This window comes from Aulonocara stuartgranti (genome assembly GCF_965226115.1).
Source record: "Aulonocara stuartgranti genome assembly, chromosome: 16".
NCBI lineage: Eukaryota > Metazoa > Chordata > Actinopteri > Cichliformes > Cichlidae > Aulonocara > Aulonocara stuartgranti.
In genome coordinates this window covers 30,293,777-30,308,274 of record NC_138952.1, presented here as the reverse complement: position 1 = coordinate 30,308,274, position 14,498 = coordinate 30,293,777, and the positions used below count along the sequence as shown (strand labels likewise).

The window sequence follows — 14,498 nt, the reverse complement described above, 5'->3', positions numbered from 1 at the left end:
CAACAATTCTGATGGCAAAAGAGCCAAACGGGACAGGCAAAAAAAAAAGAAAAAAAGAAAAAAAGAAGTCCAGACGCTTTTCTTTGCAAGCTCCTTTGACTACGATGACCTGGATGACTGAGAACCTTCACAGACATCTTTGTAACCCACATCCACCCCAGTATCTCCTTCCTGTGCCTTTTCGGACTTTATCAGTTTCTTTCTTTTCTTGCTCAGGTCTTGCTGCTGATCTTCCCATCTTTCGTAGCTGTCCATGTAAGCACACAAAGGACGTGGAGCTCTGGTCTCTCCTCCATATGATTCCACACATTGTTGTGAAAGGATAGAGATGTGCCAGAACAGAGCCATGCCAGTGAATGTCCGCAGATGGAAGTATTGATCTTTTGATCAATATTTGGTCCTGACTGAATTTTGTTTTGAAATGGAATTACTAACCCTAGTATGGCTTGCCATGGCTTTTTTTTTTATGTAGGTGTCCATGCTCAGGTGTCTTATTATATGTAAACACAGTATATTGATTAGCAGAAAGATGATACCTTGAATCCAGGTACAGACGGATCTAATTTCCTCAGATTTGCTTGTGATGGCAGAAAAATTTGTCCTTTTAAACTTGAGTAAATTGAACTTTTAGGTGTTAAGATAATATAATAATACTTCTGATTTATAACACAGTATCGATCGCATCAGTAGACACACACTTCAAATACTCCACAGCCATTGTCTTCACCAAGGCTTTGTTTGAAAAGGACTGTATTTCTTATGTGTCACCCTGAGGCCACTCCCTGCTGCATTAGAGCTTAGCAGGCAGTTAGTCTGAGCTTTGGCAGCACCAGCATATATGCCAAAGTGAGATCGTCTGTGACAGGCAATCTATCCACGTATAGAGTCCAGCCATAAAGACAGTCGCAGTGTTTTGCTGAGTGTGGAGACAGCAAGCAGCCGAGTCCGTCAGCTGGTCCTTGAGCTGCCACCAGTGGCCTCACTCCCCACAGCAGCAACAACGGGGCCACTGTGATTTACAGGACACCCCTCAGTGAGTAAATTAGTGGCAATGGTGTGGTGTGCAGTGGCGTAATCGCTGCAAAGGCCTCCCGTAGGAGAGAGGCATCCCTATGAGTCACCCTTTCTCCTGGTTAAATTTGATGCCAGGGCTGGTGTGAGAGCACGGAGACACGCTCACAAAAAAAAAAAGAGCTGAGCAGACACAAAAAGGCCGACAATTTCCAAATCACAGCCAAGTTCTAGAGATGGAGGGTGTGTAGAGAAGGTATGGTGTCCTTTGCTTCAGTGCATCTTTGATTATCATTGTCATGGGGATGGATTGCTGGACTGGGGAGGATTTATCACACATTTCACACCCACAAAGAACAAAGCTGCAAAGGCAAATGCTGCTCATTCTATCCCCTTTGTGTAAAGGAGGCGGAATAAGTAGCAAAACAACACAAAGGGGACACAAATGTTTACAGGAGGTCTTGGCAAAGCACGAGATGCTGTATTCCAGCTTGTAAATATGCACCAAAGATTCCTGCCCTCCAGCTGAAAGGGTGAATTATGACAGTTTCACCCCTGTGAATAATGCGCCGCACCACAGAACCTGCCTGTCAGTGTTCAGGCAAGGTCAGCAACCACTGACTCTGGTGGACATTGGCATGCACGTGCATGTCTGTAGAGGAGTTGTGTGTCTGAAATGCTAATCCCATGCTCCGGTGGCGACAACTGCATATATTGCTGAGAAGAGACTCCACTTCACATATGATATTTGACATTCCAGTTAATGGTGCGACGCAGTGCCTTCCTACACTGCTAACAGAAGTGATGCTGAGACACTGGAGGGAGTTTGTCATAGACAGAGCTCTGTTCACATGACTCTGTAGAGCACATCTTCTTTATGTAGTGCTGTATGCATACTTAAATATCTACCAAATAAAAGTGGGATAATTCTCCAAACGAAAATGTTACACTCTCTTTAAAAGCAACTTCTCTGTATGTAGTGGTCATTGCTTTTATGTTCAGAATTGTATGAAAATCTTTCTTTAAAAATTTTTCAAAATTTGCTGACTTTACCCCAAAATCAAGTTTTAAAAGATTTTCACTCACTGGGACCACATTGGCAGGTGGAAAAAGCATGAACTGAGGTTGTGGATTAAGGGAAAGCCTTAGCTGGCACCGGCATTGTCTGCTGGACCATGGAGATCCCAAAGGAAGGCATCCTATAGAAGCAGTAATGAGTGAGTGTTATAAAGGTTTTTGAAGACTGTTATATATAATTGGTAGGCTTGCAATGACCAGTGGCCCATGACCTTGAGAATCAGCGAATGTGAAGTATGTGTGAGGACCTGGGGCCTGTTCTTCGTACGTCGCTTACTACATCCAAGATCAAATGACACATCCAAGACCAAACCATCGCGCTAACCGTGAGCTCGCTAATCCGGTTCCCCGAACACACCAGCTGGACGCAGTAATGTGAGTTCACTGGGTGTCGTAAAAGGGGCTACGCATCGATAGTAGAAACATTGATCGGCAACCCGCTGATTGGTCGGCGAAAATGTCGAAGGGGCGTGCACGGTATTTTCCGGCAGCAGAGCAAGAACTCTTGAGTGAGGGATTTCAGGAGTTTCAGAGTTTAATTAAAACGCAAGAGAACACTGCAAAGGCTGCAAAAGCAAGGAGAGAGGGGCTGGCAGAAAGTTGCTGACAAATCAAACTCGTAGGTAATTTAATAATAATAATAATAATGGATTGGGTTTATATAGCGCTTTCCAAGGCACCCAAAGCGCTGTATGATACCACTATTCATTCACTCCCACATTCACACACTGGTGGAGGCAGCTACGGTTGTAGCCAGGCTGCCATATCGCGCCATCGGCCCCTCTGGCCAACACCAGTAGGCAGTAGGGTAGATCTATCATATGACACTATATTGTCCAATATCATATGGCATTATATTATATTATAATATGTTATATTATATCCCCTTTCACATTAGAGCCACAACAGGACCCACAAGAACATGGGAACAAGTAAAAGTGGAATACAGGAGTATTCTACAGAATGGTAATATTTATCTCTTATATTGCTTTTCGTCTCTTGGCAAGGTAATACTGGCCTGTAATACTCTGTTAGTTTGTTCATAACAGCAACCAAGAAAAGGGCAGAGGAAAAAAAGACAGGTGGTGGTCCTGCACCCCCTCGTCAACAAGTTGGTTAAGTAAATAATACCCTCACGGGAATATCGATATCTCTCAATGAGCACACTGTCGCGCTGAGCTAAAGGATCCTGTCTATCCCGCAATATACGCTGAATTCTGAGGACTCTCCTTATCAATCTTGCACCTTCCGCAATGGGTTGGTCGCGTATACGGACAGGACATGGCTGCGACAGGCTTCCCAAATCCACCTTCGCTTTTATAGCCGTGGTCTCTCATCTTGATTACACGAAGTAATTTACAATTACTACTCTGAAATATGAATTACATCTGTAATAATCACATACATGTAATAGAATGTTAATAGTACATTTCCCTTTTTTAGGAAATGACCTGTATGTATCTGTGTGACATCAATAAAAGGATCAAGTGCTGCATTATCTTTAGTTACATTGATGTTATTTATTTATGGTGAAACAGTGGTGGAATATCGCTGTTGCTTTCGTATAAATGAAGCGGACATACCTGCGTGGCCGCGATCTAATCCTGTTTACATAAAGTAAACCTGCTCCCGAGCAGGTTTACGCTTACGGCTCTGTTGCTATGACAGCAAGTCCCGGATGAGCTTCGGGGAACCGAACGATCCAGGATCACGCAAAATCGTCAACAATCTAATCCAGCTAACTTACTTAGCGAGGTACGAAGAACAGGCCCCAGGTAGCAACATAGCCGGACTTTGTGATAAGCAGAGGGTCTGAAGATGAGGGGTGCTGGGATTTTCTAAGTTTGAGGTAATGGGCTAATAATTCATAGGAGCTTAGGGATGAGGTTAGTTTTAAATAAAATAACAAAAGTGGGGCTGCCTGATTGGTTGGTTTTACTTCATTTTAAAAAGAAGGTAAGGTATTCTTTGGAGACTGAGTGAAGGTTCCTGTTGCAGAGATGAAGATTTATTCTGAATGTGATTGTGGAAGAGTTAAACTCTGAGCAGTGCAGAAATCCGAAGAAGAAACATAGACTTGGACCTCGAGTGTGCCAGGTTGTCAAAAGCATTGTAATGGAGTGTAAAAATAGAGCAGGAGATCCTGAAGTAAAGGGTAGATGGCGTGGAGATGGCGAAGGTGTCTGCCGTTGGAGTCATTTGATGAATATTGAGAGCTGGCATAATGTAGTGACCGATGTGCATATGATACCAAGCTCGACATTGAACTGATGGTTTGGAAGAGTAGATTCAAGTGGTTAAAGTGGTAGTGGAATCAACAAAATGCATTCCAAGCAGTCCAGGGATGGCGATGCTATTTTCAGGAGCTCTGATTGGTCACTGAGCAGTGATTTCATAACTGATGATTTCACAATGGTTACGATGGCAGTGTACCCTGGTAAGAACTGAACCATCTTCCCTGGTACAAGAAAACCAGGGTTAACCTTAAAGGTTACCTGGATAAGATACAATCCCGCCTCTGATAATTCTCAAAGTTTTACAAAACAACCCCTAAAAATCTATCAAAGGTAGAACTTTGGTAATGAATCTAAAGCTTGGTTTATGCTTGCCTTTGCCCTTGCCTTCCCTCACAAAAAAAGTTGGAAATGCACAGGAGGTACTGAACAGAGCTGTGTCTGTCATGGTCCTGGGTCCGTGGCCCATTGTTTTTGCATTTGGACAGTTTAATTCTGGTTTAAGTAATATTTAAAGTTGAGTTGTTTTCTGCTTGTGTTATATTTGCAATTTCTAGTCTTTAGGTTTCTGTTACTGTGCCTCCCCCATGTTCCATGTTGCTCTTTTATTCACCCTTGTCTTCATGTTCGTTTATCTGCGGTGTTCGTGTACTGAGTTCCCGTGTCAAGCTCGTGTGTCTGCGTCTCAGTGTGTTTCCTGTTTTATTTTGACAGTCTCTCATCCTGGGTCCAGGTTCATTTCCTCCCATCATGTTATGTTTGATTAGTTCCAGCTGTGTATTTTCCTGTTTCCCATTCTCTTGTTATCCTCTGTGTATTGAAGTCCTCAGTCCCCCCTCTGCTCGTTGTCACGTCATCCACGTTGCTATGCGTTTCCCTGTGCTCCTCGTTTTCCCTTGTAATTCCTTGTCTGCTCCTAATTCCTAGTTTCCACTTTCCAGTGTTAGGTTTATTTTTTTATTGTGTGTTTGAGTATTTTGTTACAGCGAATAAAAGATGCCTCCTTTAGTTAATTCATTGCCTCAGAGTCTTGTGTTTGGCTCCAACCACTGCCTGCCACACAGGGAATCTGTGACAGTGTACATTTTCAGGGAGAAGCATGTTGTAGGGTTTCAGACAGGTTTGCGGTTACAGAAATCCTCAGATACGCCACACTTTGGCGTCATCTTGGCTTTTCATGCACCTTTTCATTTGTATAACCTGTCATGCTGGCCATTTCTATCACATATCCGTACATGAGCTCAGAGTAAAAAGAAGGAGATATTGGAATACATTGAAAAAGTGAGACTTTAGGGAGAAAACTTTGGAGAAAAGTGGAAAATAAAACAGCTCAGTGATTTCCTTACTTCCTCTTTCTTCTTTGACTCCTCCAGCAACAATAATATGGAGGGTTTGTTTCTGACTGGCTAAACCTATCATTCAGGAGAAGACTGCAGCGAGTCCAGCATACTCTTAAGCACCGGTTTAAACCAACAGTGACAGGGCTGATTAGAGTGGAGAAGGAAGATAAAGCAGGGTATTCCTTTCATGTGAGTGACTCATGTGAGTCACTAGCCAATAAGTGTTTAGCATTGCTCAGTCCGATCTGGCCCACAGATGACATCTGATGCTACACAGACCATCATTTGAGTTCATCCATATAAAATATATGGTAATTCATGAAAATGACCAAGTGTTTGTTCATAATTAACACGTGCGAATGCTAATATGTTAAATTAGTTATGCATTTTTGCACTCTAATGGTAAATGCTATTTTGATGAATGTAAATCATTCTGTCTTGATTCCATATGTATCACGTAATACAGCATGTTTCATCAGGGACCTATGCAGTGATGCGTATCAGACAATTAGCAAGATGTAGGCTAATTAAAAACCGATAGAGCATGCGGATTGCTTTAAGTAGTTAATCTTTTTAATTGTAACCTCAGAGCACAGCAGATTGATGCATAAAGATGGAAAACACTGTCAACAGTTTAGCAGGAAGTTTTACGCTCACTTTAACACGCCAGTGTGTCGTGCTTAAAATCAGTACTAGAATACTTAATCTTCACCAAAACTTCATAACAGACATTATTATTTGAATATTTGAAGTAGGTTTTTCATTTTGCTGTTGATAGCAGCCATGTTTTGCAATAGAACTCACACAGAAACTCAGGTGAGTGTGGAGCTGAGAATGAAAACTAGAAGATGCAGCGTAGAAAACATTCAATATATTTTGTATGTGAAAAGCAAGAATGGCAGAATTCAGGGAGCTCAGAAACAGTGACAGCACTGTATCCTCATATTCACTGCTGCCAAACAGGCTTCAGTCTGGCTGACAACAGAGTTCACATACTGTATGTTAAGTAGCAGACTGAATGACCTCACCAGTTGAGCGAGGGCTATTTTCAAAAAGTTGTTCATTTGATTTTAAGGCTGCACGTTGAAGTATTTTGTCCCTCAATCTCTTTTTAAATTAATCCTGAAGAAGCAAACAATAATCCATGACACTGTTTTGCCATACTGGTAACTATGTACTTCTTAGATTTAGCAATGCCATATCCTCTTTTTCCTGTTTATTTCCAACCTATTTTCTATTTATCTGCAGTGTATTGATAAATCCAAATTAATATACATCTGCTCCTCAACACACCAAAACACATCACTATGGGTTTCGATTTTCAGTCCTATTAATCTAATCCCGGTCTGTTGTTTATCTTTGATTCTAAATCCTTTTCTCCTATTCCGAATGGGCGTGATCAATCATTTCTGTTGCTCCGGAGTTCTATTGGAAAACAATACGTATCCATTTGGACACACATCCTCTTCTATAATATCACCTCTCAGTATCTTTAAAACAGGGGACCTTATTTGAGATAAGGTTGCTGTCTTGTCAGTGACATATGGCTTTACAGGCCAGCAAAGTTAGAATGACAAATTACATTTGATTTCATTAGACTGAGTGCCTTTTGTGTTTACTTGCACTTTCTGGAGTTTTTAAGACAGCAAGTTTGTCTTGTATTCAGTTCAATTAACCCTACAAGATTACAATATTCTAGCTGGCTGTAAATTCTAATTCATTTACATAAAACTGTATAGTGGAAAGCTTCTTTTCCTGTAAGAAGATGTCACTGTTTTCTAGTTTGCACCAGGGGTGTATCTACAGAGGGGCAGGTGGACAACTGCCCTCCTACTGTAAAGCCTTGCCCCCTTAGCTACCCCCTATCTTTTATGTCCTTAACCCTTTAAAGCCGGTGTTACGCCCCAGTCTAGGGGTACAGGAACGCAACACAAGTTTGAAAGAATTGCCCCGCCCTGGTCCCCAAAACCATACACAAAGGGAAACCAATTTCTTAGTGAATCGTGATTTATTTTTCTGCACTGCAAAAATGAAGCTCCGGGGTGAACAAAGGCCAAAATAACAAACAAAACAAGCTAAGTCAGGAGGAGGTGTTATCTACAACCCTATGTGAAATCAAATATCAAACAAAAGACAAGCGCTACACCTAACTCCCTAACTGAAATAAACAGGAGAAAACAGTGCAAGGAAAAACAATAAGGCAGCTCACCCCTTCTGTTGCAGTGCTATTTACAAGGCTATTTACAATGAAAACTAATGTACACACTATATACAAAACTCCAAAAAAGTCGCACAAAGTCACAGGCACAAAAGTCTCAGGTTTTGGAGGCCAGGGTCAGGTCTGCTGCTGCTGTCAGTGGCTGCCCTGGGACAACTGCTGGTGAGGGATTTGAATGAAGATCACATGGCCAGGGGACCAATCAGCAGCCGTCAGCTCATCCACTCCGGGACCTGCAAAGACTTAAAGGCACAGACAACAACAGCCACCAAAACAGATTATGGACAGGGCCATAACAGCCGGTCTGAGCGGGCACGCTCCGTTTTGCGTAACTATTTTTAAATCCCGGTAGCACTGCAACCACGTAAGCTAGCGTAATAATTTTTTTGCATATGAAACCGGAGGAGTTGTACTTACATCTGATGCCATCAGCTTGTCCTCGGTCACGGTTTCCTTCCACATATAGCTTTGCAAAAACTGCATAAAAAGCACTTGCAGCAACAAAAACATGATATTCCAGAAACACGCTTTGCCGATCCAATCAGCTGTTCATAACACTTCCTACGTCCATCAGCGCGAACTATCGCATGTCCCCATGACCTGCCCGAAACCGGAAGTGACGTCATTTTGCGGAAATGTAGTTTTTTACTTTCAGGGCCTTATGAGCTTATACTAGTGTTTTTAAAAGTTATGTTTGACTTTATGACTTTCTGTGTCGTTTCTGGGATGCTGGGGACTCATATTGCACTGCTGGAAATAGTTTATTTTGATGCATATGCTGTTTTTTTGCAAATTTGCAGTATAATATTCATTTTCGTTTTTCCTGCAGTATATAAAAATTGGTGTATTTCAAAAATAAAACTATGAAGACACTCAAAATAAATTTCCTGTGGTGGGAAACTAGTTTGTGCAACTTTTTTGTATTTACAGTTTTGAGGGATAAGCCTCTTAACTTTCTCTAACTAGAAATATATGTTAAAAAAAAAAAACGATTTTAAATTTTTTTGTAGTCTATTGCACTTTTTTGCAATTTATGTAATTACTATGCACTTAATGCAGACATATTATTAAAATCTGGGCTATAACAGTTGTATTGATGTATAGCAACTTGAAATGCTCCCAAAAATGGCACTAGAGCATGTAAAAATATAATATAAGCTCTGGCGGACTTGGTTCTATGGTAGGTCTTAAAGGGTTAAAATACTTGTAAAAACGAATTGCTTGCTGTTTTTATACTTTAAAGCTTGTAATAAATCACCTCCGCTTAACCATGGCGAGATGATCGTCTGAGCAATCCAACTATCCTTAGCATAGAAAAGCAGCGTACCAAAGCAGTAGATTTGGATGTCTTTGTGAGACGTTATGCTGCCCAGCACATCAACTGTTACCTTAAGCCTAAACCTCCAAAAGTTGATTCTGTTCATCTGGATGTAGCATTCTGTGGGAGAAATGTTTCATCACTCATCCAAGTGACTTCTTCAGTCTCAGCTGACTGTAGGTTGCCCCAATCTTATAAACAGTACATTTGCATAATGACTGAAACCAGCCCAGTGAAGGAACAATGGGCCTAAACGTGATGGCTGAAATCAGTCCTGTGCAGTATTTTAAGCTCTTTTTCTGTATTTTTGTTCTGTATTTATTTATTTCTGTATTTATTTATGGGGACTTTTTTGTCTGATTTATACCTAAAAATTCCCATATTTTTGTAGAAGAGACAGCGATACAATAACCAGTTTTGTGTTTTTGTGGATATTTTGTTGACTCTATTTACACATACTTCACTGAAGAGGTGTGTGTGCAACCCTGCCTAGACATCTTGCCCTTCTTTTGCCCCCCATGTATAATTTTCTAGATCTGCCACTGGTTTGCAGCTCCAAGCTAAAAGCCATCCACGCTGCTGCAGTAGCATTGGTTTGTGTGTGGTAGCCTTTTGTTGCTTTTCAACATTGGAGACACTTTAGTTTATAGTTGTGCTGAGGATTCTTTTTGTTACTGTTCAGAGCCTTCGTGTTTTATCTCCTATTTATATTTCTGATCTTTTCACCTCATGTTCTTCACCAAGACTGCTGTGGTCAGGCAAGCGAACGCTGTTAATAGTTTCACAGCCGAGGCTCAAGAGAAAGGTGGATGGTGACTGTTTGATTTTCAACAGCTGAAACTAGGTCAGTGCCACAGAGGTGGGAAAAAGCTTTTTAAAACCTATCTATACTTACTGGAGTACCTGTTTACTCTTTTTTTTTTTCTACAACTCTTTCATTTTGGTTCCTAGTTTTTGACATTTCTGAACGATCATTTTACTGGAGTTTATGATACAGCATTTTCATGTGTCCTTGCACAGCACCTTGATACTTGCTCTTAAACTTTGCCTTTGCAGTTTAAGTCAATCAGTGAGTTTGTAAGACGCAAAGTCCAAAAGAGATGTAAAATGATTTTTACTGGTTATCAATTTTTAGCATACAGATTTTCTTCATACATGTATTACAGCATTCAAATGTCAAATGAACTAGTTGATCAGAATTTACAACCATGACCAAGGAATCATTTTTCTTATTTAGGATTGACTTGCTTCACTACAGACAGTAAACAGTAGGAATGATCAGGATGAACAGGATCAGAAATGAGTGTATCAGAGTGACTGTGTAGGTTCTCAGTCATCCAGGTTGTGGTAGTCTCTAGAGCTTGGAAAAAAAAACTACTTTAGGTTTGCAAAGAATTTTCAGCGTACACCCAAGAGGCTTGTTCAGTTCTAAAGACAAATGGTAGAGAGGCCCAGATATTTAAACCCTAGCGGGGGTTTGGACAAGGTGTGATAAAAGGCACTGGTCATTACCATCACCAGGGATTCAAGGTGGCTGGTGGTGGTTGAGCTCACCTAAGGGAAAGGTTTGAGAGGGGAGGTTGAAGCACTCAGGAAGGGACCTCGAGACTGCACTGTTGGTGGCTAATAGTTTGTATAGTTAAGCCACCACCTCTGTTCATTGAGGGTCCTTCACAGTGGACAGTGGACTTCCCTTTCTTTAAACCATCTGTGTTTTTGGTCCAAAATGTGAATATTGGCATCCTTAAATCAATGAACTGTGTCCTTTAGGTGCAGATGTACAGCTTGTTTGTTGAAGTTGGAAGTTGACGTTGTCCCATAGAAGACAACAGAAAAGAGTGTTTATGGAGTGGAGTTTGGTTTCTCCAGTGTAAAGGTATAAGCACTCCTCACTGCACTGCGTAGCATATGCTATGCTGCTTAGCTTGTGTTTGGAAATTTTGTTCCTGGGATGAACTAGTTTTTGTTTAAGGGTGTGGTTCAGTCTGAAGTGAAGTGGGATATCATTCACCTGAGTTTCTTTGATAAACCTGCTACATAAGGGATGGGAATGTTGTTCCCTTTGTCATTCTGTTTCTCCCTGGGTGGTGTCTGACCTTCTTTCCAGTGCACCTTTAGTGATTTGATGAAGGCCCAGTTGGGAAAAGCACATGTTAAAGAGCTTTCTTTACTTGTGTGTTCATTTTTTCAATTTTTCCTTAAAGGGAACATTTTCTGTCTGGTGTTGTAGAGTCCTGATGAGCCCAAGTTTGTGTTCCAGAGGGCGGTGGGAGTAAAGGAGTAGGTACTGGTCTCTGTATGTGTGGGTTTCTGGTAAACTTCAAGGAGGATTCCAAATAAAACAGGCTACAGTTCCTGGACTGTGCTGTGCTCACTGAGGAGGATGAAAGCCTCAACACTGAAGTTTACTGGACCCCCCCCCCCCCCCCCCCCACACACACACACACACACAAACCAGTACCTACTATTCCAAGGCAAAACCCACCTTTGACCAAAAAGAACACAAAGGCTCCCCTCACATTTACCAGAAGCACACCCTGATGATCTCCAAGACTTGTGGGAAAATATTCTATGGACTGGGGAAAAGTTTTATTTTTGGAATGTTTAAGTTGAACTACATCTGACATAAAACTAACACAGCGTTTCATATAATGAACAGCATACCAACAGTAAAACATGGTGGTGGTAGTGTAATGGTCTGGCGCTGCTTTACTGCTTCAGGAACTGAATGACTTGCCATAAATAAGGAACCATGAATTCTGCTCTCTACCAGAAAATCCTGAATGAAAATATCCAGCTAGTTTGTGCACTGAAGTTCAAGCCCACTTGGGTTATGCAGCAGGACAATGATCACACCTTTAAGTCCACTTCTGAAAAACAAAATCATGGTTTTGGACTGGCCTGGCCAAAGTCAGTACTTAGAGATGTGATTGAGATGATTTGACATGACCTTAATTATCAAGCCATTCAAAAACCCTCCAGTGTGTATGAAATAAATTATTCTGCAAAGAAGAGTCGGCCCACATCACATTCCACAGTGATGTGAAAGACTCCTTCCCAGCTATTGCAAAAACTTGACTCCACTTCTTGCTACCAAGGTTACACAACAAGTTATTAAGTTTAGGGTTGGGCATATAATTGTTCACACAGGGCCAGATAGGATTGGATAACTTTTCCCTTTAATAAATTCAATGATCATTTCATATCTACTCAGGTTATCTTAGTCTACTATTAAAAATTATCTTGGGTTAGGTCAGTGGTTTCTTACATATTGTCTCACTCAGCATTCAAGTACATGTCAGAGTAACAAAAGCCGGGCTTTTTACAGTGTCCCTGTTGCTGGTCACATAACACTTTGTCACTGATCTCATGTTGCTGCAACCTCTTTATATGGCAATTGTTATCAATTTGAAAGCCATATGGTTCTCATATTGCTCCATCAGCAGTGTGTTTGTGAACTTAGACTTCAGTGGCTCAGTAGAAAACAGGCTTTAATGGCTTTTACCAACTCCACTTCTTTTCACTGGGAGCTGGTTAGGCTCCATTTAGAGCCCTGTAAGTATATTACTGTCATGACTGTGGCCTAACCTCCTTGTCTATAATCAGGTTACACAGTGTTCAACTTGAAAGACCTGGAGTCTCAATGGATTACATACTGGTGTGCTTGCAAACATACACACACATGCAAACTGAAGTGTGTGGATTTTTCTGAAATTTAAAAAGAGAGCAAAACCGAAGCTTGCAGGTTCAATAAATGTAGAAGGAATACATCTGTGCTTTGAGGTTGTTCAGACTGGAGGACTTTTCTTCCGTTGCAACTTGCTCTGGAGATAAGATTCTGTGTCCCCACTGCATTATTGACACCGCACTCGCTTTAACATAACAAGATTTATTATTCACATCTTGACACACAAGGATCCTCCAACAGGATGTATTCTTAAAAAAAAGTCCTCCCCAGACTTTGTTTCAGGTGACCTTCAGTATACAGTGTGTGCACGAGTGTGTGCATGTCCTGACAATGATGGAAGCTAGTGCTGCTCTCATGCAGCCCACAGATAAAGTGTCTCTTAGAGAAGGATGTCAGCTGCTGTCACAACACTGGATTTAAGGTGACTTGATGCTGTGGGAGGTTATGAGCATCTCCATCCTGAACCCGAGTTTCTCTTTTTTTCTTCTTGTCTTCAAACACTGTGTGTCATTTTCCCAGATTGTGAAATGAGAGGATGACTGCACCACTGACACCAATTCTGGTCTCTAAAGAAAACTTTTACAAAGGGTTCAGCTACAAATGTAAATAAACAGTTGGTACCATATGGCAATCTGCAAAAGGAACATAATGAACTGATCCCAAATATATCTGACCTATTTCTTTATTGCATTATTTGCATTTGCACAGAAGCTCAAGTAAAATTTGCATCAGAATGCAAACAAAACTAAACAACAGTTTGTATCTGCTTAATCTCCTGTCCAGGGAGGTTGAGGAGATACTTTCAATCTTCAGCTTGGCCTACATTTGTGGGGTAATCGATGAGAGAAAAGGGTTTGTTTGTTTGTTTGTTTGGCAAACACGCACGTGGAATGTTTAGATGAGAACTGTAAACCAAAATGTTAGGATATCAGTCCATGATCTGAAGCTTAGAGGCTGGTGATACAACAAATTGCATGTCCCATACTTGAACAGGACAGATGCAAATTGTTTCTTTGTGTAGAAGAGTGACTATATCCATTGATCAGCTGGAGGTCAGATTTTCTGCATTTCTCTCTTTGACTCGGGGAAATACAAGTTTAGTACTGTAAAGCCTGACCCGACACACTGGTATGTTGTTCATGTTTGAGGAGTGTTTATTGGAATATCACACATGTGCCGTTTATATCATTCGGCCTCCGGTCCACCAGCTTTCCAGCTGATCTCCAGCACACACTCCTACTCTCTGGGCTCCGGCTTTGCTATATATCAGGGACATACCCGTTGGGCTCACTGCACTACCCCTCCCCTACAGCTGAGCCAGGGACCACGCCTCTGCCGCAATTATATTACAAATAATTGAATCTTTATTTTAACAGTCATGGAAAATGTCCTGTTTCTTATTCAAGTTCAGTTGGTGGGAGCAGCAGTAGGATGCCCAACCACCTCCTCCAACTCATCTGGGGGAATACCAAAGTGTTTCCAAGCAAACCAAGAAACATCCCTCCAGCGTGTCCTGTGTCTGCCCCAGGGCTCTCTCCTGGTAAAACATAATGAACACCACAGTTTGGAGGCATCCTAATCACTCCTAACCACCTCAGCTGGCTCCTTTCAA

The 14,498-nt window shown here is 41.4% G+C and overlaps 1 long non-coding RNA gene across 1 annotated transcript in view; it reads left to right on the top strand.

Annotated features, from left to right (window-relative positions):
- Window positions 1-14,498, top strand: part of LOC309691677 — a 36,279-nt gene that overhangs the window by 19,327 nt on the left and 2,454 nt on the right. The window contains exon 2 of the long non-coding RNA XR_014272080.1: window positions 14,293-14,426. This is a non-coding gene — a long non-coding RNA (uncharacterized lncRNA). The remainder of the gene's footprint in view (window positions 1-14,292; window positions 14,427-14,498) is intronic.